This window comes from Ursus maritimus, unplaced genomic scaffold, assembly GCF_017311325.1.
Source record: "Ursus maritimus isolate PB19 unplaced genomic scaffold, ASM1731132v1 scaffold_33, whole genome shotgun sequence".
In the NCBI taxonomy this organism is placed as follows: Eukaryota; Metazoa; Chordata; class Mammalia; order Carnivora; family Ursidae; genus Ursus; species Ursus maritimus.
In genome coordinates, this window is record NW_024425897.1 from 4,384,945 (window position 1) to 4,410,678 (window position 25,734).

At 41.5% G+C, this 25,734-nt stretch overlaps 1 protein-coding gene across 6 annotated transcripts in view; it reads left to right on the forward strand.

The window, feature by feature from the left end:
• The window catches only part of LOC103681305 (low-density lipoprotein receptor class A domain-containing protein 4-like), a 153,020-nt gene that overhangs the window by 27,567 nt on the left and 99,719 nt on the right, over positions 1-25,734 (forward strand). The window contains exon 3 of one of the 6 annotated variants that reach the window (XR_005831651.1): positions 15,122-15,284. The exons of 4 other annotated variants lie outside the window; for them this stretch is intronic. The gene's annotated coding sequence lies outside the window, so the exon portion shown is untranslated. The remainder of the gene's footprint in view (positions 1-15,121; positions 15,285-25,734) is intronic. One more of the 6 variants, XR_005831650.1, reaches the window with a different exon arrangement.

The window sequence follows — 25,734 nt, forward strand, 5'->3', positions numbered from 1 at the left end:
AATTTGGAGTTGGGTCCAAGTCCAGAGGGTTGAGGGTCGGGCTGCATCCCTCAGGAAGCTCAGACTTGGTACTCAGCACTCGGTGTGGATCCCAGACTGCCTGGCACCAGGCAAGTCCTTCTATTTGTGTAGCCCAATTCACAGGTGAGCAGACAAAACTCTTAAAAATGGCAACAGGGATGGAGACCCTTTAAGATGGTGAAAAGAGTATTTATGATAGGAGCCCATGGCTGGAAATGAACCAGGGTAATAACAAATCCAGCTGTGTTCACATGTATTTTTATAAGTTGATCAGGATTGAGAGCATATGTGTGGCAGCAAATCTTTCTTCTCTCTTATATCCTTTAAAAACACTGACCAGGAGGAGGCCTAATTTTTGCCTTAAGGATGACTGAGGAATGGATGTGGTTTATTTATAGGTCCATGACCTGAGGCCTCCTCTTAGATTTATTCATTTGGCACATATTTATTGAGCACTTGCTATATGCTAGGAACTGTAGTAGGTACTGGGGTTATAGGGATGAACAAGACAGAGAGAGGCCCTGCATTCAAGGAATTTACAAATTGGCTGGGAGACAAATCATATAGAAGTAAGCAAACACATCGCACATGATGTAATGATCACTGGGTAGTATATAAGAGTCACTGACCTCTACCTCTGAAACTGTAATACATTATATGTTAATTAATTGAATTTAAATAAAAAAATTTAAAAAAGAATAAAAATTAAAAAAAAAAAAGAAAATAAAGTGGGGAAGAAGATAAGACAGTGAGAGGGAATGACCATTCCCGATAGAATGGTCAGGGAAGGCCTCCCTAAGGAAGAGGAAGGGAGAGAGCACGTGGAGATGCAGCAGGAGTTCTGGGCAGAGGGCGCAGCAAGGGCAGAGGGCTTGGGTTCACAACAGAGTGGGTGTTCGATGAACGGCAAGGTGGTTGTTTGGGTGGTCACATGCCCTGCAATGGGCTGGGCAGATGGGTGGTTCCTGTGCTTTTGTTTTAATTTGTTTTGATTCTCACTGTTCTCTGCAAAGGGAGGGAGAATCTGGGTGAGTATCTGTAAATTTTAGCTAGCACTGTTTGCTATATATTTAGTACATTATGTCTTATTTTGAATCACTGCTTCTTAAAAAATTGTCTATCTCCCAAACACCGAGTCCACTAGGAGAGTCCTATATTCAAGGTCAGTTCTTGGACTTCGGTTTCTTTATTTCTTGGCAGTTTCTAAGCACAGTGCTCAGACGTGTTGATACAAGTGTGAGAGAAACAACTGCAGGTGGTGACTGAGCAAATTCTCATTGTTAGTCACCGAGAAATGTGGAACAGAACAGCAAGTCTAGTGGGAGGAAAGATGCGCCATATAATGAGCTCCTCACGTCTGGGGAGAGCCTGTGGTTCTTTCCAGCAGAGGCTGAGGGACGTGAAAGACATGACAGACATTTTGCATCTTAGCACCCCCAGTTTTGCCCCCTCAGATGCAGACTGCAGTCATTTGGGGCCAGACATGTGGAGAATGGGATCTGTTTTCAGCCCTGGTTCTCATTTTCTAAACTGGGCTCCCCTCAGCCAACACCAAGGCTATTTCTCCTTATGCATCCTTTCAAAATGCCACCTTCTAGCAGGTAATATCATCACCAGTTCATGTTGGAATTTATTTTTCTTAGATTTCTGGACTGACTTCATTAGCACAGTTTCCAAGGTGGTTTGTCCTTAAGCGGGGCAAGTACATAATAAAATAGTGATGGGAATCAGTACCAATGGCACTTTGCCAAATCACTTTTTAATCCTGCCATACTTTGTCTCTTCTCACTTAAAATGAGAACATCTGATGCACTTTTCATGATATTTTCAGCATTAAATACCGCCTTTTAAAAAGATATGCACCAAAAATACCGCATGTCCTTCTCTTCCAACTCTTCTCTTGAGGCTTTCAGCTCTTGGTTCCTCTTTGCTTGTAACTACATGAGTTTCCTTGTTTGTTCGAAGAAGTCAGGCACAGCCTATTGCCCTTTCTTCAAAACCAAAGCTCCTGCTCTTGTTACAGGACCTTGCTACGGTGACCTGAATTCGTATTTTCATTATAAACATCCCGTTTTCAGAAACTCATTGCTTATCAATGATTGTTGCCCAATAGCTAAATCTTGAATTGTGAGATTTTTTTTTTTATCTCCAGTAACTTGAATAATTTTTATAATCCAGATATGTTTCCAAAACATGTTTTTGGTATTGGAGGGATTATTTTTTATTAAAAAGAAACTTGTGAAAAGTTTTGAAGTCTCTTAGATTTTAAAAAAGTGAAAAACATTGTAACTTTTAGGATCCCAAATCTAGGTACATTTTTGTAAATAAAAGTGATAAAAGTTCTAACTCATGTAAGTATTCCTAACACTTTGCAGACATTTTTATAGCTTCTAGGTCAGTGCTGTTTATAGACAGAAGTGAGTAAACATATATTGAATAAATGAGACACCAGATATTTGTAATGATTGGGTAGCTCTCCCATAATTTGAATTCCTAATTGGTGATCCTAAAGAATGTTGTTGAATGAATAAAAGTCAACCAGGTGGGAACTGCCTAATGGTTGTATCTTAAGGAATTTGTCAAGAACTTGGGTGAAGGTGATAAAAAGCATTCTTATCAAATTTTCAAGTGACAGGAGACTAGAAGGAATTGCTCAGTCCTTGGCTGACATAATCAAAATTTAGAAAGATAGCAATTTTAAAATATCATGACGAACCAATCCCGGAATAATACATGGTTAAATAATAATGGTACATCCTTTTGATGAATTACTGTGTAGCTGTTACAAAGGATTTTTGAGAAGAGCATTTCATGTCCTAGAGAAATGCTTATGATATATTTTTAAGTGAAAAAAAAGTAGGTCATAAAATAACATGAAGATGATGATCTTTTTTTTATACTCAGGAGCAGACGGTATATTTCGATCTACACCGAAATGTTAATGGTGGCTACTTACGCGTGGTAGCATTAGATAGATTTTTTTACTTTCTTGTACTTATCTGTACTTCCAAATTCTCTCTCTCTTTTTTTTTTTTTAGGTGAAAATCAAAATGTTTTATAAATAATGGATCAATAATGACTCTTACCTTTTTGGTAAAAAAAAAACCGGTCGGTTGTACATGTCCAGTATAGCTTAATATTATTACTTTATGATACCATGATTATTAAAAGAGTACATATGGGGCGCCTGGGTGGCGCAGTCGTTAAGCGTCTGCCTTCAGCTCAGGGCGTGATCCCGGCGTTCCGAGATCGAGTCCCACATCGGGCTCCACCGCTGGGAGCCTGCTTCTTCCTCTCCCTCTCCCCTGCTGTGTTCCCTCTCTCGCTGGCTGTCTCTCTGTCAAATAAATAAATAAAATCTTTAAAAAAATAAATAAATAAAAGAGTACATATGAGAATGGATACTAAAACTCTCACTGTTGGCTTTGGAAGCAAATGACAGTGAGGTGAATGTAGGCAGTTCTTCCCATTCCATAGTTGTGCGACCCTGGTTCGTTACTTAACCTCTCTGGGCCTCAGTTTCTCTGTGAAATCAGAATTAAAATGATCTCTGAGACCCCCTTCTGATGGTGAACTGTGTGATTTGATGATTCTGTACACCTGCATCCTGACCTCATTTAGTTGTCTCTCCTTGGGGGGGGGGTGTGTCTTACTGCCTTGTAGAAATCTCCTGGACTATGTCTTTATGGGGCCCAAAGTGTAAACAAACAATTCAAATTGGGCCTAATCTATTTTACATCTAAAAGAGAGGGTGTGGGAGTCTGCGGCCTTAACAGCAGGCTTTTTCTGTTGTTTGTAAATCCCAGGATGATGGGAGTTGCAAGGACAAGGAAGAGAATATTTGGGTGAGAGAGAGTAAGATGGTCTACAGGCACCCTGCCCCCACCAGGCTAGAGACAGCTCTGGGTTTTTTTTGTTTGTTGCTATTTTGTTTGTCCTTATAGAGGAAAAAAATCTCTTCTATTTTCCTTGTCTACACATAACACCCACACCTTTGGCCACCAAATGTGTGGAGCTTTCCCGTACCAAGCAGCTCTGTGATACCAGCTGGATAATCTTACAATTTAACGCGATTCTGACCGTCTACCTGGAGTCAGCATCAGATCCCACAGGGAAAGGGCTCAGGCCCACATGACCTCCTGCATCAGAGGTCAGTTGCAAGTCTAGATTTTCTGACTGGCTATAAATGAGAGATTCCTGTGACCCCTCCTAGATTGCATTAATTTGCTAGAACAGCTCCCAGAACTCAGAGAAACATTTTACTTATTAGATGCTAGTTTGTTTTAAAGGCTATCGCTCAGGGGCGCCTGGGTGGCACAGCGGTTAAGCGTCTGCCTTCGGCTCAGGGCGTGATCCCGGCGTTATGGGATCGAGCCCCACGTCAGGCTCCTCCGCTATGAGCCTGCTTCTTCCTCTCCCACTCCCCCTGCTTGTGTTCCCTCTCTCGCTGGCTGTCTCTATCCTGTCGAATAAATAAATAAAATCTTTAAAAAAAAATAAAAAAAAAAATAAAGGCTATCGCTCAGGAACCGCCAGATGGAAGAGATGCTCAGGGCAAGGTGTGTGGGAAGGGGTGGAGCACCATGCTCTCCAGGAGAGCCACTCTCCCAGCACCTCCTTGTGTTCACCAACCTGGAAGCTCTCCAAACCCTGTCCTTTTGGGTTATTTGGAGGCTTCATTGCGTAGGCATGATTGATTGAATCATTGGCAATTAAGTCAATCTCAAGCCCCTCTCCTTTCCCCAAAGATTGAGAGGTGGGGCTGAAAGTTCCACCCCCTTAATCACAATTGGCCACCCCTGGAAACCAGCCCCTGTTTTTAGTGGTTTCCAAAAGTCACCTCATTAACTTAAACTCAGATGTGGTTGAAAGGGGCTTGTGAATAACAAAAGACATCTTGGGGGCGCCCGGGTGGCGCAGTCCTTAAGCGTCTGCCTTCGGCTCAGGGCGTGATCCTGGCGTTCTGGGATCGAGCCCCATATCGGGCTCCTCCGCTGGGAGCCTGCTTCTTCCTCTCCCACTCCCCCTGCTTGTGTTCCCTCTCTTGCTGGCTGTCTCTGTCAAATAAATAAATAAAATCTTAAAAAAAAAAAAAAGACATCTTATGGCTCTCTTATCGTTTAGGAAATTCCAAGAGTTTTAGGAGCTCTGTGCCGAAAATAGGGACTAAGATCGAATATGTATTTCTTATTATAAACCACAGTATCACAGTCCCACCACCTACCCCCATGGTTAATGTAGCCTGGAAAATGACTTTTACTTCTCCTTTTAAGTATATTTTACTGAAAGGCCAACTGATTTCAAGTTCTGCTGTTTCTTGATTAATGTCCTGTAGGGTTGACAGGTGCCTTAGAGACTGGAATTCTTTCTTGAGGATCTCTGATAATGTAGTTTTACATCCTGAACTGGAGCCCTCCATTCGGGGGTGTGTGCTGTTCACAAGCCACCCTTTCCTACGGGGGCTTTGCTGTCACATTGCTCTGTGTTCTGTTTCTGGTCCTCTCTAAAGCACATGTGCACATGAGACTTCCAAATCCAGATGTCTGAAGGCACAGAGTGCAGTGATAGGTGACCTCAACTTGGGCTATATGCTTAAAAATGCAGCCCGAGATTATATTAATCTTTTTGGCAACCCTCCCACCCTGGCATGGCCTACTTACTTTGAGTGTCCTCCGTGCCAGTCATTGTGCTTGTCACAATGTGAATTGAGAGATATGCTGAGTTACTGACCATGAAAACTCCTCTCATTGTTTTCATGGGAACTGTTGCTAGGCAAGATTTTCTCCCAAAGTAATATTTTTTGTTGTTGTTTTAAATTTATGTTTTAGATTTTTTAAAAAGTAATTATACAAATTTAGGACTTATTTTAATATCCATTTCAGTCGTCTGTGACATTTCAGAAACACATGCAAAGAACAGAAATCAGAAATCTAATATGTAGGTTATACAAGTAATGGGAAAAAAATGTAGTGCGAGAGAAACCTAATGAAGATATATTGTTATAAAGTAGGTGTGACTTTAGTGCCCCTCTTTCTTGAGGGCTGTTATGTTCCCTGATGCAGTGTGACCCCCTGGGGAAATGGCTTGGTTGTCTTAACTATAGCTTCAAATTTGTTTTTTGATGAACAGGCGGTAATAATTGTTAATGATAGTAAGAAATACAGTGTTATTAGCTGCATTTTGTTATCTGTGAACCATTGGTCAGACACTGTAGTGAGCACTTCATGCGTGGCCTCTTGTTTAATCTTCACAACGACTTTAAGAAGTAGGTATTAAACCTGTTTTCTACAAAACAAGCCGAGGCTTACAGAGACAATGCAGCACAGCTTATTGATGGCACAGTTGGAATTTGTACCCAAGCCCATTGCCTTAACTAGTATATGTGATCTTCCTGAAGTACCATGTTGAGAATGGAAGCTATAAACTAGCGAGTTTGTCGCTGCCTCTTCAAAGACAGCACTATCGCCAATAATGTGATCTCTGCCACCCGTCTTTTTTCTATATGTCAGTACCATGGGCACAAGAATTATTTTGAATGAAAAAAAAAATGTTGAGATATTGATATGTGGGTGTGTGAGCATTTTCACCATTTAGAATTTTTACTGTTGAATTGTTTGAGCATGCGTGGGCTCTCTGCCCCTCACTGACCTGGAGGATGTGTGATGGTGCTGGGAGTGTGCGTGAGCACCGAGGGGCTCCTGGACCCTTTCCTCGAAAGCAGATGGTTCTTCCCTAATTTCCCTTTTTTTGTTTTGGACTAGTAAAGTTTTTGTGAAGATTTTTACTGTGCGTCTTCCAACACACCAATGTCACATGTCTTTATGGAGACTGATGTGGTCACCTCTAGTTTTGCAGCATATTTCATTCTGGGGTCTAACAGAGCTACACACCATGACAGCTGCCCCTCATCAGAGTGGTGTGCCCACGACTTGTAGACAGATCTGCCCCGGATTCTTACTAACCAGCCCTCCTGACTGATAACACCTGGCCAATTTCCAACTCCAAGTGACCTGGCAACTTCCAGCTGGTAAGACTCACATGTCTCAGTTGGGAAGGTGGTGCTTCAGGTACTAAGGGCTAGGTTTTGCAAGTTACTTGGCTTTCTGGAATGACAGTGACCTGTAAACAAGAAACTGTGGGTCCATCTTTATTGGGAAGTGACATGAGCCATGCCACCTAGGCTTTTGTTATTGTTACAGAGAAGATGAAGGATCTGGCATCACGTAGGACCAAGTCAGGATTATATAGTAAGGAGGACACTTTGTCCTCTTTGTCCATCCATGTCATGGACCACACGATAATTACACTTACTGGGGGACGTGCTTCCCTGTTATGCTAAACCTGTCTGCTCCAGAATTTCCATTCATGCTTAATCATTCTGCTTGCCTCTGCAAAGGGAAATTGGAGTGGAGCTGGGGCAGACTCCAGGACCTGATGGACTGGAACACAGAGCCAGGTGCATAGCACACAATTTCTCATGGCACAAGGGCTGACTCACACCTGGCAGCATATTACCTCTGCTTGCCCGTGGGACCTTAGTATAGCAGTCCCGGCACTCACTGGGTGAGAGGACATACAGAGAGATAGATGGCCAGGGGCCTCTGCATGCTCACAGTGTATGTCCTCCAGAGGCCCTACCTGTCTGTGAGGTGAAAGGTGACTGTCAGGGTGCTAAGGATCGGGTGGTGTGGCAGTTGAAGGTGGATTTGAATCCTTGACCTTTGGAGCCCAGACACTGATTCAGCAGTAAAATAAAATGACTGTTTATTAATGGCAATTTAAGGCCAGGACTGTTGGCCTCTGCCCTTTCATATGTCCCATAAATTTAACATGGTCTGACATACTGTGGAACAGAATAATAAACAAGGCACGTGGTGGTATGGATTTTAAGATTTTTTTTCTGATTGTTTTTTTTCTTTGCAGTGTTTTGGACAATCTGAGAATGAGAGAGAGAGAAGAACTTGGTAGATTTTTCTTATGATTGTTTCAAATGCACATATTATTGTTCATTACTCCTTGACGTCACCTGCTTACTGGGGTGCTTCACTCATAAAGGTCAATCTGTGATTATACAGCTTCTCTAATTTCATTTCTTATCAGAGGCATACAGAAAGTCTTGCTTATAGGAAAATGCCATTTCCCTTCATTATAACAATGGATTGAGGGTGGTGTAACTATCTTGAATATTTCTTGCCCCGTGTTTGTAGAACTACAGTGCTGAGGCCTTCCATTAACACTGTGGTTAGATGTAAAGACGAACAAGAGAAGGGTCTCCCGTCTAGTCACTTTTATTACCCGACTCTTCTGATCTGTACCAAGATTGCCCAAGGGAGGAACTCTGCCAGTGCTTTCTGTCCAAGGTTTTGACCTCCATTAGTGGAGATGGCTGTTCAGAGCTCAGAGAACCACCTCCTGGCCAAATGATAGGAATGCAGCTAGCCACTGTCCGAAAAGGGTACCCTGGGTATTGACAGGAGTGGGCTGCCTGTCTGTGCCTCACAGACCTTTCTGTCACACCCCTTACAATACTTTCTAATGACATATTTATATGGGTTTTTTTCCCCCTCGTGTTTGTCTCCCCAAGTCCCTGAAGCTTCTAATGTCTACTTCCAGCACCTAGGACAAAATAGGTGCTCAATAAATAGTGAGCAAATAAGTGAACTTCTCTGGAGGTAACTTGGCAGTGCATATGACAACATACAGCCATTAAAATGATGCAGGGGAGGCATGTTTTATAACATGAGAAGTATTGAAGAGACCCTAAGTAGGTAGTCAGTTTGAAGCAATTACCCTCCCCCACCCCCATTGTGACATCTCCAACATTGGAGGTCTCCACATCTTAAAATTGCTTGTGTTTTCTTTTTCTTTCTTATTGACATAAAATAGTGTCTTACAATTACTGTCCCCTTTGATTCAATTAAATATAGCCTATTAAAAGAAATAGAGTAGGTAAACTGTGAGCCCATTTTTGTAAAAAAGATAATGCATACAAATTAAAGAATGGTCAATAGAAAGGGCACACCTTATTAATAGTGCTCTCTTTTAGTTCGTGAGGTCAGGATGCGTTGTCTTCTTTTCTCTCTTCTTTTCCTTTTTCTCTTGTTTCCAGTTTGTCTAGGTTTTCTAAATTTTGTACCGTGAATATGAATTACCTTTTTGAGTGATGGAAATTAGCTTAAAATCACTCTACAGAAAGTGATGATTATATTTGTTTTAGTGTGCACAGAGTAAAGATGTCTGAGCACACTGAGTTCAGAGGAGTTGTGAGATTGTGCCTATGTGTCATAGCTCCACCCTAATCCCCCAAATAGGTTCACCCTTGATGAGCTCGATTCTGCCTGTTTCCAGCTTTACCTATGTTACATGAAATAATTACACCATTTTCTCTCCCCAGGGAAGTAACTGGGCCACCTTCCTAATGTAGGCAACGCATGCCTCCTGGTAGTGAGTGATTGGGTAGAGCCCGGGAGGGGAAAGCTGTTGCCTCCACTCCCCTGCAAAGGGAAAGGTGTGTGAGGTCCCCCTGGGGATGCTGTGTAAAATGCTTTTAATTGCCCTCTAGGGGATCTGTCCTTGACTGTAGATAATTCTACACCATACCATTTGTGGTTATCTTGGCTATGGTTTATTAAATGACCTTGCATCTTATTTATTACTGGTACATATAGGAAGGCTTTAAGCTACTGATAGGTGAAACTGTTAACCTATTATATCTTATGTGGAACTTATATTCTTAGAACTGTATCTGCAACCTGTATTTCATCATTTAGTACTAGAATATATGCAAGTTTTCCATTACATATTGCAATATGAACATCCCCTAGACTAATTCTTGCATTAGATGTAGTTCACAAGAATAAAAAGTGTTATGGGATGGAAGAGAAGGGACAACTCTTCCCTATGGAAGAATTCCAGTTATTACATGTAGATGAAATGAGGAAAATAGAAATTTCTCATTAGAATACCATAATAATAATTTCTGTAGGTAATAGGTGCTGAAATTACTCAGTGAAGGTTAAGAAGAAACAGGATATTTGAATAGTCTGAAAGTATCGCCCCCCAAGATAAATATTTGTTAATTACAAAGAAAAAATAATAACTTTACAGTTAGAGAAAACTGGCAGACATCAAGCGCTTAAGGTTTAATATCAGCAGTAATAAACATATTCTCATTTTGTATCCCTGGATAGGATGCTATGAGAGGGGAGGATCACCTCTGCGGTATTCTTCCCTGCATGCATAATCTTAGTCTAATCATGATAAGAAATGATACAAACCCAAGTCAAAGAACATTCTAACAAATACCTGACCGATACTTTTCAAAAGTGTCAAGGCCCTGAAAGACAAGGAGAGATTGAGGACCTGTCACAGATGGAGGAGACTAAAAAGATGGGACAAGTAAATGAAACCTGGGCTCCTATATTAGATCCTGGAAGAAAAAAAAGACATTCATGAGGAAAATTGGCGAAATATGAAAAATGTCTGTAGTTAATGTATTATACCAGTGTTGCTTTCTTAATTTTGATAAATGTCGTATAGTTGTCAGATTATAACACTAAGGGAAGTGGGGTTAAAGGTATACAGGAACTCTGAAGTATTTTCGCATCTCTTCTGTAAGTCTAAAATTATCTCAAAGTAAGAAGCTAAAAAAATTCATTAGGGATATTTATGCCTATTACATGAACATACAGCTTTGCTAATGTTTATTGTCTTGCTTGATCATCTGCATTAATGGGTGGAAACAGCCTATACGGAGTCCAGAATTGCAGATATTGGTTTACACGGGACTTTAAAATACAGTGTATGTAAATTTTTTCCCCTCTTCAAATTTGTCTTGTGATTAACCTAACAGAATATGAGGCGAGACCAGAGAGGTTGGATGCCTAAAACAATTCATAAAATTGATAACGCATTTTATGGGAAACTAAAAGTTCTGTTTCTAAAAGGATAGCTTGATTTTGGTGATGATTTTTTGGCTAGTGGGAAGCAGAGATTCAGAACAAACAAGAGGATGAATTTGTTGTTGTTGTTGTTGTTGTTGTTGTTGTTAGGATGGATTTTGAGTACAGCAGCTGCCCATTGCAGTTGGAGGTCTACGAGGCACACAGCTGCCATAGAAGGTGGCAGTGAGTTATAAGCAAATCTACATAGATTCTTAATGAGGAGAATCATCTTTTTTAGTCCCGGTATCTCATAGTTTTGCCACAGTAGGTGCTCAATAAATGTTTGAACAAAGCTTTTGCTGTAAACTAATATGTTACTACTTCATTAGTATCCTCCTGTAGTCACAATGGCCTCATATAAAAGAGTGGGTAGTTCAGTTACTGTTGTAAGCCAGTGAGTAGAGTTTTTTTGTTGCAATTGGCATGATAAGACTCAACCCAGAAGTTTACACTGAATTCTTAAGTTGATGTTTGCTCAGGGTAGCTCCCTAACTCCTTCATAGCAGTTAGCTCAGGGATACGACTTTGCCTGTTATTACACTGTTGGCCTCTTCTGTGTGCTCATCTTCCACACTGGCCTTGTCACACTACCTGCTCTTCTGCAGAGCATGGCATATCCTTTACCATCGGCCTCTGTTTGTTGTTTACTGTCAAGCATCCTCACCTTTCTTCTCTCTCTGAGAAATTCGTATTTATCTTTGGAACTCAGGTCAGCAGGTGTTTCCTCTGTGAACTCTACCCTGATCACAGGACTCCATAGTTCTTTAGTATAACATTTATCATGGTGTTTCTATTTAAATGAATTGAACTCATTCATTCATTTACTCATTTATTCATCTGATATTGGTCACCTTTTATGGGCCGATACTTGGGGAACTAGAGAGACAGTAGTAAAAGCACAGACAGGGTTCCTGACTTTATGGGCCTCCATTTTAGCAGGGCAGGAGGACATAGCTAATTAAGTAATTACGGTTGTGAGTAAATGATCTGTGTACCTATTTCCATGGCTAGATTATGAGTTCTTTGAGGGCGTGGATTTTGTCTCCCTTATTTTCATAGCCCTAGTGTGTAGAATAGCAATCTGGCAGCTAGTAGGTGCTCAATAAATGTAGAAATGAACTGAGCACTTAATGTGCATATTTGCACGTGATTATATGGCTAATCATTTTACTCTCAGCATCCTCCCGAATTTTTATTTATCGTCTATGAACTGAGCTAATCAAAGGAAGACTTACTGATTTCTGTCTTTGATGTACTGGAAGTCCTGCTGCTTTCTTCTTATACATGGTGAGGGTGACATATGTGACAGGATTCATGCAATACAAACCAGCAGGATGGGCTCTTCTTGACCTTTCTATCTCATACCACTATCTCCAGGTCAAGCCCAGGAGGGTGCACTGGGTTCTTGGAACTAAGGTCACATGACTGTACCCTGACTGCTAGTGAGGCTGGAACCCAAGGCTTTATATGTATTTGCATTTTCTGTTGTGAAGGTGCTCCAATTCCCCCAGGACATAAAATAAGGAGCTCCCTAAAAAAAAGTTTCAGTGCCGGTCAGGAAAACAGAATTGTAAATGTGTACTAGTTGCTGAAATGCAATTGGTTGATTGTTCATAAATTCCAGCTATTTGTGTTTAAGCTGATAGAAAATTTGGACAGAGTCAATGAATGCTTCTGCAGGAGTTTGTATCACAGTATATTTTAAATGTGTATCAAGTTGTTTGTAAACTGCATTTTTCTTTTTAACCCTATCTCCAGTGTGATCAGGTTTGTGACGGGGGCTTGTAGTTTTCCCAGAACCGTATCTTTTACAGAAAACAGCATGGTGGAATGTGATTTGGGAAAAGGGATTGAGTCTCCGCTTGAGTACAGAAATTCCATCTTTAGAAATCAGGGAATTCTAGTCAATCGTTTAGTCAGGTCAACAAAATTTACTGGATGTCCAGTGTCCATTGTGGTTGCTGCATAACTTGCATTACTAAGTTTTTCTAAGACATTTTATATCTTCTTTCCATGAAAGAATACAGTTGGCACATGAAATCATTGGGGAAAACAAGAATTACAAAAGTGTTAGCATTTCTAGCCAAACCCAGGGTTTATGGTAGTTAAATAAATGGCTGACATTTGCTCTGGTGGTATTCTGGACATATTTTCTCAAGCCATAAATGAACTATATCACCAGCTACACTATGATCAGCTATACTTTGTTCTACAAATCCCTGTTAGAGGTCCACCTTGTGTCTAGTTTTGTGCTTGGCTCAAAGGAAATATATAAAGATGAACAAGTTGGAGAGCCTGCCCTTACGAAGCAGGTCTCCTGACTGAAGGGACAAACAGGTAGGCTTTGGAGCTACGCAGACTTGAGAAACTTTCATTCCTTCCATTTCTTGGAGTCTATTTCATCCTTGCAATATGGGGTTATTGATACCTACCTCAGTGGATTCATCAGGGCAGTGTATGTACAGTGCCTAGTTCAGTTCCTTGTACAGTCAGCATCACTATTGTCATTGTCACTTAGAGGCCAGAGGGTAGGCAGGAACTTGGATTTTACAGAGGGAAATCATGTTTCAGTTTTATAATTCTATGACTAATTGGAGAATATGATAAAATCACCCATTGACACGATGAACCATTTTTTACTTACTTTTGCATTTCTGTGTTTGCTGCAGCCTTAGCAGGAGGTCCATTAAACCAAAACGCTTCATTATCATTTTAGGTGAGGGACAGCAAATGAGGAGGCTGGCTTTTAGATAGCTGCTTGCACTGTCTTCAGCTTGAAGTGTTGGGGAGCTCAGTAGGAGGGAGCCCACAGGACCCTAAGCCCTTTGACAATATAGCCCTTCTGAGGGGGCTTCACTATTCGCCATGAAGTAAAATCCCTAAATACTGGGCTCATACCAAAAAAAAAAAAAAAAAAAAAAAAAAAGGTACAAAAATTCTTTGTGAAGCATACGTAAATAGTTCTTTGGAGATCGTCCTTAGTCCTGTTTTCACTCATGATTGTGGATAATTGAAATTCACCTGCAGTTTAAACTGGAGGTAATATATTTGGTGGCACCCTTGCATGGAAGTCTCTATACAATGAAGCGTCCTTAGTCCCAGAAGTGCTGATTTACTCCTCAGCTAAGAGATTATTCACATTTCTAGAACATACATATGACCTGAAAAACTATCATTTTTATTTATTCATTAAGATGGGTAATAGCCTAGAGGAATAACATTTCTCCAGATGATTATCATCCCCAGAAAGTGGGGTTTGTGTATGTCCATCCATCCTGTGGTATGCTTGGGTTGTTGGTAATACTGTTATGAAGAGCAGCAGGGGAGGTCCTGATGCTCTTCCGCTGAGGATGGGGTATGGGTGCTTTCTGCATCGAGGGAGGTGTGGTTGCAGGGCAGATGTGTCTCCTTCATGGTCAAGAATATCTGAAGGAGACGGCCATGGTCCCAGGGCTGTGAAGCACATTCTGCCTCATGAGGGAAGTGGATTTGTTTTTGAACAGCTGCAAGAGTTAATATGTGAGGTGGACGACACCCCCAGCTTACCAGAGGGGCAAACCTCACCCCCCAGGAATCTACTGTTTCATCTTTCCCACAGGATTCCAATTCTCCAAGGCTGTTGTCTGGAGAGAGGGACTTCTGGCTGCTTCATCAGTCAGCAGGGTGGGTGGGCAGGCTTGTTTGCCTAGACCCTGAGTGGGTCCTTCCTGAAGCTGCATGTTAGTTCAACAGAAAGCCTTCCAGGATGGAAGGTTGAGTAGAGAGGACTACGTTTGGCTGCCGGCCTCATCTCCACAGTGCTTCGCCCACTGTGGAGATCTTTGGTAGGCTCTATTTTGGCTGTTAGTCACTTAGTGACTTGCAGGTCTGGGGGTTGAAGGGAGGGTCAACCAGATCTTCAGTAATGACATGGGACTGGTGGAGGGCTTTGAGTATTTGTGATAATGGAAGCTGCTGGGTTGAATGAAAGATAAAAGACAAGGATTCAGTGCAGGAGGGCAGCAGCCTAGGAAGCAGGGTCATGAACTAAGACAAGGAATACCATGGTTGTCCAGTAGGACATAATTAGGAAGTTAACGCTGAGAGTAGTTTAAAGTTAAGTTCAATGCTAGAAAGGTCATCAAAAATCTTCTATTCAGTTTCCTCATTTTTTTCAGGTATGAAAAACCAAGGCCCAGAGTTTAAAGTCATGCAACCACTTTTTAGCAGAGCTGATACTGGAAACTGGAGTCCTAACCCCTAAGTGTGAGTCTACACCCTGCCACACATTGGCTGTTCTGAACTGTGGCAAATCATCATCCTCGGTTTACCGTTGGTCAGGTGGGCCCAGTGGTGTCCAATAATACCTCTTATAAGTTTGTTGTGAAGCTTAAGGGGGACAATGCACAGGAAGCCCCTTGCCTAGTTATAAATGTGAGTGATCATGAATGATTGCCATGTTCACCAGCCAGAACACGAGGCAGCCCTGGGCCTCCTCAGGTTCTTGCATTTTTTTCAAGTTTTGTGAACGGGATCATCCCAGCACCATCACCTTTTGAAATTCTGGTTTTCGTTCCCAGTTTTCTTTCCAATAATAACAGTGACTTTGTCTTTAGTGGTTTGCGGTTCCACCTTCATTCACGGGACCATTATCTTACGTGATGCCTGAGGTCAGCAGAGCTCATTATCACACCCTGCTGTAGAGATAAATAATGAAAATAGACCTCATCTAAGAACCACTGTGTCAATTCTGTAGCGGCTTAGGGAAAGGTTGGTGTGTACTCAGATGTCTGTGTTTCTTGGTAAAATACCGGTGCCTATATCTAGTGGAATAAGAATTCATTCACTCACTTATTCAACAAAATTTTATTTTCTGTTTGTAAAAAAATGTAATTGCTATAGCAAAAAAGCTATACTGCATGTTATTGCTAAAAAAGTATGAACTGTACAAGATTGTAATAAAGGGTAAAAAACAAATTTGTTATACCAGAAGGTGTCATTAATAATCATAGGACACATTTACATGGTGCTGTCTATGCCACACACTATTCTTGGTGATTTCTATGTATGTTACTTGAGTTAAGTCACGTAGCCACCTTATGAGATAGATACTATTTCTGACTCATTTTTGTAGGTAAGTGACATGTGATAATGGAAGAGCACAGAGCACAGAGAGATTAAGTGACTTGTCCAACGTGGCCAAGCCAGGAAGTAGTAGAGTTGCCCATCAAATCCAGGTCCTCCGGCAGCAGTATCCACTCGGAACCACTCTGCTACACTGCCTCCGAAATCAACTGCTGCATTAGAAAGATGAGGGCGGATAATTGTGAATGAGAAATGGCTCATAGCGTGAGTTCCCACAGTTCACATCTTGGTGTGGTAGGGAGAGAGCAGGCCAACATCTGATCAAGATTTGGAAATTAGAAAAGTATTTTAAGAAATGGATTCACGGGGTGCCTGCCTGGCTCAGTCAGAAGAGCGCGTGACTCTTGATCTTGGGGCCGTAAGTTCAAGCCGCACATTGGGTGTAGAGATTCCTTAAATGAACAAATAAATAAAAACTTATTTAACTAGAACTTATAAAAGATAAATGTATTTGCATAAATTGATTCCTTCTAGGTCATGTTTACCCGCCGTAATTCACTAGCTTTGTGTGAAACTTCAAGGCAAAAGTAAGAGGCTGAGGACTACCAGTTTTTTCTACTTTTGAATGGTGGCCTGGATATATCTCCTAATTTGCAAATAGTGATTTGATGGTGTGATACATTTCAAAGCACTTGAATTTGTGCTCCCATTACAGTGGCCTGGATTGTGGCCTGTGTATGTCGGGAGTCCTTTTTGCTCAATTTATTGTAAGTAATTTTTTGTGTGTTTCCTTTTATCTACCTTTCTTACTATGTGTTTGACGACATGGCACATCGTGACAGTACCAGGCTATGTTGGTAGATAACATTCATCTACTGAGGAAGAGGGCCCTGGGAAATAAAAGGCTTTCCCAGTTCTGGGGCTCACCTCTTGTTTGAGTATTGTCCTAGGTAGTCCTGGAGGCTTGGCTTTCCAGGTGTTCACGAGTCCTGAGCCCGCACTGAGCCTTGAACACTTGCTTGTCCCCTGAGACCCTTAAGGGCTCATCCTGGCCTCCCTTGGTAGCGTCTTCTCCACTTAGTCTCTTTTCTTCCTCCCAGCCCAGCCCAGCCCTGGCCATTGTGGGCACTCAGTGCTGGAAGCAGGCTCCCTCATGCTCCCCTACTCCCGGGCACTGAGTCTATGCTGGAACCTCCACCCACGTCTGGATACTCACCTTTAGGAGCCCGCTTGGTGCCATCTTTATCGGGAGTCTCACCTGGTTCTGCCAACTCACAGCCCCTGTGCTCTTGTCTGAGTCGCCATCTGGGACATGGAGGCTTACACCATTAGACCTTGCCTATGCCAGGCCTCTTTCAGATCATTCTTCCTGCCTGAAGGGCTTTTAAAACGGCATCTCCTATTGATGCCCTGAATCCCTTCTCATGTTTTCTTTGTCCCTCATCTCTTATGGGTTCTGGGTCTTTATTATTCCCTTGTGGGCGCTTGTCACTATGGACAGGCCTCAGGTCTAATATAGTCAACTTTTGAATAACCCGTACTTTTGTATGTTGCATGTTGATTTACCTAAACTGGCTTTGGGATGCCAGGTTCAAAGTTTTGAGCAGCAGCTAGTGAACAAACATTTTGAGATATGGCTGGCTGGCACTAATCTGCCAGACAGTAGTTTGGTTCCAAAAGCATACATACGTGGGCCAGGCCCTGTGCCAGAAATAGAGTGCTGACCTGTCACTCGTAGCTCCCACTTTTAGGGGGTTGTCCGTTCAGTCCTGCCACCTTTAGACTCTGAACAGTTGGGTTTCAAAACGAGACAATAGAAATTCTGTATAAATGAAAGCAAAGATTTTTTAATTCTATGGTGGCTTGATTGTATGACATAGAAAACTGCTTCAGGTACTTTTGTCACCAACAGTAAAAACTTACAGTAAATGCTTCAGTTGGAATGTATTTTACTAGCTTTGTAAATTACCTTAGGGCTATATTTATAGAATCATTAAGAGTTTAAAGGGGCCCCTTAAATTTGTCAGTTATACTTTGCTGCATTTTATTGGGGGAAATTATGTGCTGTAATGGTATTTGGAAATCCATGTAAGTTTTAGGACAAGGACCTCTGTATGTAGACATATAACACAGATTCATGTTCTTTGATGTTCATTCGTTCTTTTTATCCTTTTACAACATCTTGTACAATAGAAGGGATGATCCAAGTTGGAAAACAGCATGGAAGTCATTAAGACAGAGTTTTAGATTACGGCTTGGCCCAAACTTAGTTTCAGATATAATATTATATATCTGGGAATCTTTTAAGTTCTTTACATGAATCATATAATTTCATCCTTAAAATATCCCCATGAGTTGGCATGTGAACTGTGACCCAGAGAAGGTAAGTAACTTGCCCAAGATCAGCTAGGTAATCAATGGTTGCACCAGGATTTGAACCCAGGTGGTCAGATTCTGGTTCCACCATGTTATAGCTCCTCCTTTCTTTGGGCCTGAAATCTCTCATCTCGAAAATAAGGGAGTTGGATTACACAATTTCTAGTGTTTCTTCCAGCCCTAACATTCTCTGTTCTCAGCTGGTAGAAGACTGGACACACACTCCTGTGCACGTGTTCACACAGGCCCCACATAAACAGATGTCAGCTGAATGGTCTGGTTGAAATGCCTGCATAAATACTGTGCCTCGTGCTTTGGATGAGGACGGAATCTTTATGCCATTCTGCATATGCACCTTCAGAGGAGAAGCAACTGTTTGTCCCTTGCTCACTGGCTTGTCCACGCTTGTGATTTATAATGGAAAAAATGCCACAATATTGAGAACCTTTTTTAAAGAGGGGAGGTTCTTGAGACACAGCCTAGCAGAGCACAGAATGTCTTTTTAACACCTTAATTCTTCACAAATATAAAGACCATGGGTCTTAATTGAAGATAAATTTCACAAAGGCATATTTGAACTTCAGTGTTTATTCTGCTAGACACATCTAAGTAAAATGTTGCTCGGGCTTTGGAACCCAAGTGCAGAGCTTCCTTGCATGGCTTATAGAACACAGCAGTCCCCATTCAGCCATGACTCATCACTTCCTGAGCTTTGCAGAGGGTAATGGCTGACTATGAAATACTTACTTTAGAATACTCTGGACAGCATAGAAAATGTTAGTTTTTGCTGGTGTTGGAAGGCACTTCAATCCTCTGTGTCCCAAATGTACAAGGAACTCAGTGTAGCCTGGCGGATGCTTAAGTTGGCAGGATGTTCTCAACCGAGCAGCCACTGAGTGTGGCAATAAGATGGGGTAGCTCCCCTCAGTCCCCTTCCTCCACATTATACAGAGAAAAACATACCAGGGTCACTGAGCAAAATAATCATTGAGTATTTTAATAGGAGCAGAGATTCTCTTTCTGCACTTAGTACCACTAACTTTTTAAACGCTCTGTAGAATGGGATAGCTGTGCAGGATGGAATAGTCAAGTTGCCTTTCAGGCCCTTGCGGTCAGTAGACATATATAACACAGATTCATGTTCTTTGATGTTCATCCTGTTCTCAGAATGAACAACATGACTTTGCTAATAAATTAGCAAAGACAATTGGACCCTTCTGATTCAATGTAAAACCAGTGAATGATTGTGTGTACGTGTGTGTGTGGAGGCATGGTGTTTGTGGGCATGTGTTTCTGAGTCCATGTGTGAGGATACTTTTGTTTGTCTTGACACTTATTTCCAGATCATTTGTGTCCTGGGGAGAAGCAGTAAATAGGTGGGGAAGTCGTGTAGAATTTAGGAAGCCAGCCTGGGTTTTGCCCCACTCTCCTCCAGGCTGTAGATGCTGCGGCATGGTCACCATTGCCACAGGAGCCTCCTCTTCCTGCCCCTCCACCTCTGACCTACACACCATAGCTTGGTGTGGGCCTGGAGGCCCAGAGCCAAGGGCAGGGGAAAACGAGCATGTGAGGAACTGTTTTCTGGCTTTTCCCCAGGTGACCATCTGCTCAGTGAAGCTTCCTGAGCATCAACTTCTTCATCTAAGGTAATGAGCAAACAGCCTCTAATACAGGACCTGGCATACGTAGTTGTTGACCAAAGGCTAAGTGATGGAATAAATAACAGTGGAGATAAAGACAGTAAAAGTTAAGGGCATCTGATGTTTGATGACACTAAGGTTGGAAAGGTCATGACTGCTTTAGTTTTGGTTAGTCTGAGGGGGAGGTTGAAGAATAGGGAAGCTGACACTTGTCCAAGGCTGTGGAGGAACCAGTACATGTGTTCTACAGATAAAAGAAAACAGTGGATTAACTGTAAGAAATGCAGAAGAAAGAGTGAGTGTGAGCACCCATGGACTCAGCCCTCCCAGTTCCAGAAGGAGCTGAAGTCACAGCTCAATGGGAAATGTAGTAAATGGGTTTTTTCCTAAGTCTCCTTAAAGTCAGGAACTTTCTCCCCTAAAGGCCCAAAATCGTCAGAGTTTTAGACAAGTGGTAACTCACCATGATTACACCAATATTAATGAGATAAAACAAAGGCTCTGGACATTAATAATATTACAGACATTTGCTTATCAATCCTCACTAGCAGATTAAATTGTACCCAGCCAGTGAAAACTGCCGGGATTAACCATGGGGCTCACTCAGCAACCTAGGCTGCTCCTGATAACTCCGGAGACACACTCCTTTCCCAGCATCACCTTTGAACTTCTGGTCAGTGGGGATCACATTACCAAGATTAATTAGGTTTTTTCCCCCTATGTGCACCTGAAGAATTGTAGGAAGTCCTGTTCATGTGGTTCCTTCTTACATATCCTTTATCTCATAAGTAACCTGTGATCATTGACATTTTGTCATTTTGGTGTAGAATTTGTGTATCATTTTCTCTGTGTGAAAAACATACATACTTAAATTATTCTCTAGTGTTTATTGGCTCCCTATTTGGACATGTAGTGGAGAGGGGGTGAGTATAGTAGTTTGTATGATTTACACAGCTTTAATAGCTTAAATTAGCAAAGACAAATGGGCCCTTCTGATTCAATGTAAAACCAGTGAATGAAGCTTGTTCCACTTTTTTTTATATCTTTGACTTGTATGTCTGCGGTGAAAGCATAGATTTCAGGTGCAAGTGAAAGAAACGAACTAAACCCCAAAGTCTACTTCTCTCTTCCCCTCCCCCCGTACTTTGGATTAAATTTAAGTCCAAGCAATTATTAATCACCAGCCAGCTGGTGGGGATGCAAAGACATGATGTGTTGTGGGCTGGAGAGGTCTCACCAGTGGGTGAGACAGACAAATAGACAAACAATGACAGCAACATGACAAGCACTGTACTGGAGGGATGTGCTGGTTGCCATGGGAACACAGAAAGAGACAGTGGTATTTTATTGTAGTGAGAATGGAGAGGTTGGGGAAGGCTTTACAGACATGGCACTTTATTTTTTCTCTTGAAAGGTCAGTAAGCATTTGTCAGGTAAGGGGTGGGAAGAGCAAGTCATTCTAGGCAGGAGAAATAGTGTGCACCAAAGCACAATGATGGGGAGCCATGATGTGCTTGAGAACATCTTTGTGTTTTGGTGTGTCTGGCTTCCAGGGTGATGTGTAGAGGAGTTGGGAAATAGGTTTGTAAAAGTCATCAGGAGCACCTTAGAAGGAAGAGTCTTATACGCCTAGCTAGTATGGACTATATTTTGAAGGTTATGGGAATCTATTGAAGAATTCTATTTATTTATTTTTATGATGTTCAGTTAGCCAACATATCATTAGTTTTTGATGTAGTGTTCAATGATTCATTAGTTGTGTATAACAGCCAGTGCTCATCACCACACGAGCCCTCCTTAATACCCATCACCCGGTTACCCCATCCCCCCACCCCCCTCCCTTCTGCAACCCTCAGTTTGTTTCCCGGAGTACAGAGTCTCTCATGGTTTGTCTCCCTCTCTGATTTCTTCCCATTCAGTTTTCCCTCCCTTCCCCTGCGGTCCTCCACACTATTCCATATGTTCCACATATGAGCGAAACCATATAATAATTGTCTTTCTCTGTTTGACTTATTTCACTTAGCATAATCTTCTCTGGTTCCATCCATGTTGATGCAAATGATGAATATTCATCTTTTCCAATGGCCGACTAATATTCTGTTGTATATGAACCACATCTTCTTTATCCATTCATCTGTTGAAGGGCATTGCAGCTTCTTCCACAGTTTGGCTATTGTGGACATTGCTGCTATGAACATTGGGGTGCACGTGCTCCTTCTTTTCACTACATCTGTATCTTTGGGGTAAATACCTAGTAGTGCAATTGCTGGGTCATAGGGTAGCTCTATTTTTAATATCTTGAGGAACCTCCATACTGTTTTCCAAAGTAGCTGTACCAGCTTGCATTCCCATCAACAGTGTAAGAGGGTTCCCCTTTCTCCACATCCTCGCCAACACTTGTTGTTTCCTGTCTTGTTAATTTTTGCCATTCTAACTGGTGTAAGGTGGTATCTCATTGTAGTTTTCATTTGAATTTCCCTCATGGCTAGTGATGTTGAACATTTTTCATGTGTCTGTTTGCCATTTGTATGTCTTCTTTGGAGAAATGTCTGCTCATGTCTTCTGCCCATTTTTTGATTTGATTATTTGTTTTTTGGGTGTTGAGTTTGAGAAGTTCTTTATAGATCTCAGATACCAGCCCATTATCCATAATGTCACTTGCAAATATCTTCTCCCATTCCATGGGTTGCCTATTAGTTCTGTTGACTGTGTCCTTTGCTGTGCAGAAGCTTTTTATCTTGATGAAGTCCCAAAGTTCATTTTTGCTTTTGTTTCCCTTGCCTTTAGAGACATGTCTTAAAAGAAGTCCCTGTGGGGGCGCCTGGGTAGCACAGTCATTAAGCGTCTGCCTTCGGCTCACGGCGTGATCCCGGCGTTCTGAGATGGAGTCCCACATTGGGCTCCTCGGCTGGGAGCCTGCTTCTTCCTCTCCCTCTCCCCTGCTGTGTTCCCTCTCTCGCTGGCTGTCTCTCTGTCACATAAATAAATAAAATCTTTAAAAAAAAAAAAAAAGAAGTCCCTGTGGCCAGTGTTGAAGAGGTTATTGCCTATGTTCTCTAGGATTTGGATGGATTTTTTTCTCACATTTAGGTCTTTCATCCATTTTGAGTTTATCTTTGTGTACGGTATAAGAGAATGGTCCAGCTTCATTCTTCTGCATCTGGCTGTCCAATTTTCCCAGCACCATTTATTGAAGAGACTTTCTTTTTTCCATTGGATATTCTTTCCTGATTTGTCAAAGATTAGTTGACCATAGAGTTGAGGGTCCGTTTCTGGGGTCTCTCTCCTGTTCCATTGATCTATGTGTCTGTTTTTGTCCCAATACCATGCTGTCTTGATGATCACAGCTTTGTAATATAGCTTTAAGTCAGGCATTGTGATGCCCCCAGCTTTGGTTTTCTTTTTCCACAGTCCCCTGGCAATTCAGGGTCTTTTCTGGTTCCATATAAATTTTAGGATTTTTTTTCCAGCTCTGTGAAAAATGTCAGTGGTATTTTGATAGGGATAGCATTGAAAGTGTAGTTTGCTCTGGGCAGCATAGACATTTTCACCATGTTTATTCTTTCAATTCATGAGCATGGAATGTTTTTCCATCTCTTTGTGTCTTCCTCAATTTCTTTCATAAGTGTTCTGCACTTTCTAGAGTATGGATCCTTTACCTCTTTGGTTAGGTTTATTCCAAGGTATCTTACGGTTTTTGGTGCTGTTGTAAATGGGATCGATTCCTTAATTTCTTTTCCTTCAGTCACATTGTTAGTGTTTAGAAATGCGACTGATTTCTCTGCATTGATTTTGTATCCCGCCATGTTGCTGAATTGCTGTATGAGGTCTAGTAATTTTGGGGTGGAGTCTTTTGCTTTTTCCACATAAAGTATCATGTCATCTGCGAAGAGAGAGGGAGTTTGACTTCTTTGCCAATCTATTGAAGAATTTAAAGTAGAAGAGACACATGTTATTTATGATTTAGAAATAACTATTTACTTGATAGAATAAACTTTCCTTCATTCAGCAATTCTTTTTGAGAATCTGTTTCATGCCAGATTTTTTTCTAGGTCTCAGGGAAATAACATTAAATATTACCTTAAAAATTTCCTACACAGACAGACTTAAATTCTAGTGATCAGAAGGGGTAAACAATACAAAAAGTTAATTGTAGGACTTATTAAAAGGTGTTACATGCTGTAGAAAATAAAAAGCAAGGAACATAGGTAGGTAGTTTTGGACATGGGTCAGGAGGGTTACATTTTAAATAGAGTGCTTTGTTTTACTTGAATATACAGAAAAATTACTTTAGTTTGTATTTTTTTTATTAATTTGTTTTTGCTGTATGTTTGAGGACTCAGGTTGTATGCCACATTTGTCTTTTATTTTTGTCCATTATTATTGCTGTTTTATAAATTTATGTACAGAAGTAGTATTGAGGAAACCTCCTATATTGGCTGTGAAATAGCATTAAAACTCCACTTCATGTCCATTTAGTGTATTTACTCCTACCAGTAATGTGGACAAATATGAGAAATTGGAGTTTGCAGATGAGAAAGCTAAAGAGGAACCTCAGGGGGCACCTGACTGACTCTTGATTTTAGCTCAGGTTATGATTTTGGGGTCATGAGTTTGAGCCCTGCATCAGGCTCCATGGTCGGCATAGAGTCCACTTGAGGTTCTCTCCCTTTGCCCCTCCCCCAGTGCATGCTCTCTTCCTCTCTCTCTCTCTCTGTCTCTCTGTCTCATAAATAAATGAAATCTTTACCCCCCCCCAAAAAAATGGTAACCCCAGAACCATATTGGAGGGTGTGATTGGTTATTTGCTTCTGTCTCCATTAAGGACAGAACAAGGTAGAATGGGGTTAGCTTCAGCAAGAACATTGGAGCTGAAGTGACAACAAATATGGGTTTTCCATACTGAAGCAGATGGCCTTGGGAGCTGGATGAATTGTTCTCATCATGTGCTACTGTACTTATGGAATCATTGATAGTGCTGTGGTTATCAGTCCAGCTGATCTGGTCTCAGCTGCAGCAGTGGTGAACATATCTTTGGAGTAGGTCATTTATTGAGGCCCATTTTGTTTGAGGGGGTTGCAGAAGGGTAGTCAGACAAAGGTTGAAAGTGATTGTAGCCTATGAAGGGAGACACCATTCCATGAAGGTTAGAGTAGAGGGATAATGGGAGGAGATTTGAGGACAGATGACCAAGAGCAACAGGGTCTCCAGAGCTCCTGGGTGCTGGGTCATCAGGTCATACCACACAAGTGGAATAAACTCCCAACTGGGCATGCCCTCAGGGAAGAATTGAGCAGAATGACAGATTAGTTGTTAATTGCAGAAGATAAGAATTTTATCAACCAGTGTTCCATTGAAGAAGATGGATTTTAAGACCCTTGTTCAGATTATTAATCAAATTCCTTAAGTCTACCAGAAATAATCTCTTTTTGGTTATTGGGTAGATAGGCAAAAAAATTCAGGAAGTCCTTAGTTTGCCGATGGGACTATAAAGAAATTCTTCATCAAAGGCCTGAAATGAGCATATTCAGGACAAAAAATGTCTTGTCTTTGTGGATCTTGGGATTCTCACCTGGTCTCAGTTGTCAGAAGTAGGTCATTTTCTCCAATAAAGCAGTAGAGTGCAGGGCTGCAGTTTTCTGCATCTCTCCTGTCCAAGGTAGGATTGGTCCTGGATCACTGGGACCTTC